A 3,408-nucleotide genomic window follows, 5' to 3' on the forward strand; every position below is an offset into this window, starting at 1 on the left:
TAAAAGAATTTAGTAAAATAATCTCTGATTTGTTCGTTCTTTTACCTCTTTTGATCATTATTATTATTATTATTATTATTATTATTATTATTATTATTATTATTATTATTATTATCATTATTATTATTATTATTAATTGCTAAGCTACAACCCTAGTCTGGAAAGCGGGATGTTATAAGCCCAGGGGCTCCAACAGGGAAAATAGCTCAATGAGGAAAGGAAACAAGGAAGTAAGAGAAGTAATTAACAAATAAAAGAAAAAATTCTAAGAACAGTAACAGCAATAATACAAATATTCCATATATAAACTATAAAAACTAAAAAATAAGAGGAAGAGAAATAAGATAGAAAAGGTATAAACTTTGGTACGAAGAGATAATGGTTACTTCAATGGTCTCTTGAACCTCTTGGATATATTTCACACCTAATTGGATATCTTCAACTATCCTTGGGTTTTGTGTAACGAGACAAGATTAGGAGAAACAAGAAAACTCCTAAGAACATTACGAATGCCATAAAATGTAATGTCTGTATTCTTTCCACGAAATGGCAATAAAACTTTTTAAATTACGTTTATATTATGCAGAACCTTTTTTTAAATGGCTTATATTAGAATGCACTAATTAACACCCGAGATTTCTTCTTCTTCTTCTTCTTCTTCTTCTTCTTCTTCTTCTTCTTCTTCTTCTTCTTCTTCTTCTTCTTCTTCTTCTTCTTCTTCTTCTTCTTCTTCTTCTTCTTCTTCTTCTTCTTCTTCTTCTTCTTCTTCTTCTTCTTCTTCTTCTTCTTCTTATTATTATTATTATTATTATTATTATTACAAGCCAAGCTATAACCCTAGTTGGAAAAGCAAGATGCTATAAGCCCAGGGGCTCCAAGAATTAAATATAGCCCAGTGAGGAAAGGAAACATTGAAACTAATAAACTACAGGAGAAGTAATAAACAATCAAAATTAGATTTTTTACGAACAGTAACACCATTATATTAGATCTTTCACGTATAAACTATAAATACTTAAGAAAAAAGAAAAAAAAAAAGCGAAAGAGAACTAAGATGGAACAGCGTGTCCAAGTGTATTAGCCATTATCTTTCGTTACTGTATCGTAGGTACTTCGGTCACTAGCTGCACCCACATTTTAGCCTTCTAATTTACCTCAATTCTATCTTCTATGAAATCATACTCGAGTGCAACTTCGGAGTTCCCCCTCCCTCTGTCGCACCTTGTCATTGAATGGCCTTCTCGTCCCAGGTGCTGTGCCATATTTAAAGGTTTAAAGCCCACTCAGGAATGGCAGAGGCAAGGAACAGCGACATTGTCCTACCAAGCAGGACAATGCCCTAGAGACTGACCATATATCATATGATTAGTGCCCAAGCCCCCTCTCCACCAAGGTAGGACTAAGGAGGGCCAAGCAATGGCTGCAGATGACTCGGCTGATCGACTTAGAGGCTCCCCAAAACCATCATTAGCTGACAAGGATGGTGAGGTTGCAGCGACGAAAAGAACTAACGATTTTGAGCGGGACTCGAACCCTACTCTGGCGTTCGCCAGTCAGGAACGTTAGTACATCGGCCACCACAAATTCATTATGTTTTTGCCAGCCTTGGTGCCACAACGTCTTAGAGACTTCGAAGGCGACGCTAAATCACTTTAAACCTTAATTCACTTAACGTCCAAAGAGCTTCAGGAGACTTCGCTCGCAAACTTCCATTACATTGGGCTCTTACGAGGATGGCCTCCGAGGGGCATAATAGATATAGGCAGCTTCCGCGTGCCCTAATAAGGGAAGTATGGTGAAGAAATTGCCCAGATTAGGTTCGGCCGTTATTTGATTAATATCCCTCAAAGTTGCGCCATTCCTGGACCCCCTTTTGGACGTCTAGTAAATCTTATGAGCCATTTCATGTCCTGGAAGTTTTGGGAATTGCACGAAGGGATGTATTGGCTCTGGTCTTAAGTTGTATTTATCTCGATTTTGTTATTATTATTATTAGCCAAGCTACAACCCTAGTTGGAAAAGCAAGATGTTATAAGCCCAAGGGCTCCAATAGGGGAAAATAGCCCAGTGAGGTAAGGAAATAAGGAAATAAATAAATGATGAGAACAAATTAACAATAAATCATTCTAAAACAGTAACAACTTCAAAATAGATATGTAATATATAAACTATTAACAACGTCAAAAACAGATATGTCATATATAAACTAAAAAAAAAAAAAACTCATGTTAGCCTGGTCAACATAAAAACATTTGCTCCAACTTTGAACTTTTTTCAAGTTCTATTGTTTCAACTACCCGATTAGGAAGATCATTACTCCCAAGGGTACAGGAGATAAGATGATATATTTGATCTTTGTAAGTCCGAGTATAGTCGGGTGCTGGAATATAGCTTCCATTGATAAATATAGGTTGCATTAATAGTTTATCATAGTTTATGAGGAATGGGTTGATTCTGTGGAAAGTTAAATGGTTTTAGATTGAATATCATATGAAAAATTCTATTAATTTCTAAAGCATACTTCGACATGTCTCTTTTTCAAAATAATTTTATGGCGTTTTATTTCCTGGCATTACACTTGAATGGCAGCAAAGCATTTAATTTATGACCGTGTTTGAAAATATTTTGTTAAAAGAACTATTTTGGTAGCGACGTCAGTTATGATTTGCTTTCAGATCAAGCAATTTATTACCTTTTAGTAATATAAACCAAGACGTTTTCTTTACTTTATGATTGGCATAAAGTTAACAGCTTATTAACTTTAATGTGGATCATGCTCCCGTTTTGTTTAATATTATGATGTTAAAAGGAATCTAATTTTATTATGTGATAGCACTTCTTTACTAGAGCTGTAAAATATCTGTGTCAACCAAATTGATAAAAGAATATATGTTAATCTGGGCTCAGTATTGAATAATAATAATAAAAAAAACAATGTATTTATTACAGTGCAAAGCCACTGGAAGCTCAAGTACGTGACTTGTTCATTGCCATTTCAGTTTCTGGTTTGATTACAGCAAATTTGCTATTCATATTTTCTACAACCCGGCCAACTTCATCTTTGTCTGTATCTTTTCCCACTATTATGTGGGGTCGATGTTTCCAGCCAGTGTTCTCCATCTACCTCTGTCCCACACTTCATTACTGGTTAATCTCACAATCTCCACTGGCCATATTAGTTTTGGCTAATTTTTCATGGCCGGATGCATTTCCTGCCGCCAACCCTCCCCATTTACCCGGGCTTGGGACCGGCACCAAGTTGAGGCTGGCCTCCCCCCCCCCCCAGTGGCTGTTCTATAACCCGGACAACACAATATAAAAGAGACCCTGAATATATTGGACATTGACCTTGATTATATGGGGACAATACCATAAACATATTATTCAATGTGATCTTGATTGTCTTAG

Source organism: Palaemon carinicauda, chromosome 14 (genome assembly GCF_036898095.1).
Source record: "Palaemon carinicauda isolate YSFRI2023 chromosome 14, ASM3689809v2, whole genome shotgun sequence".
Taxonomy (NCBI): domain Eukaryota; kingdom Metazoa; phylum Arthropoda; class Malacostraca; order Decapoda; family Palaemonidae; genus Palaemon; species Palaemon carinicauda.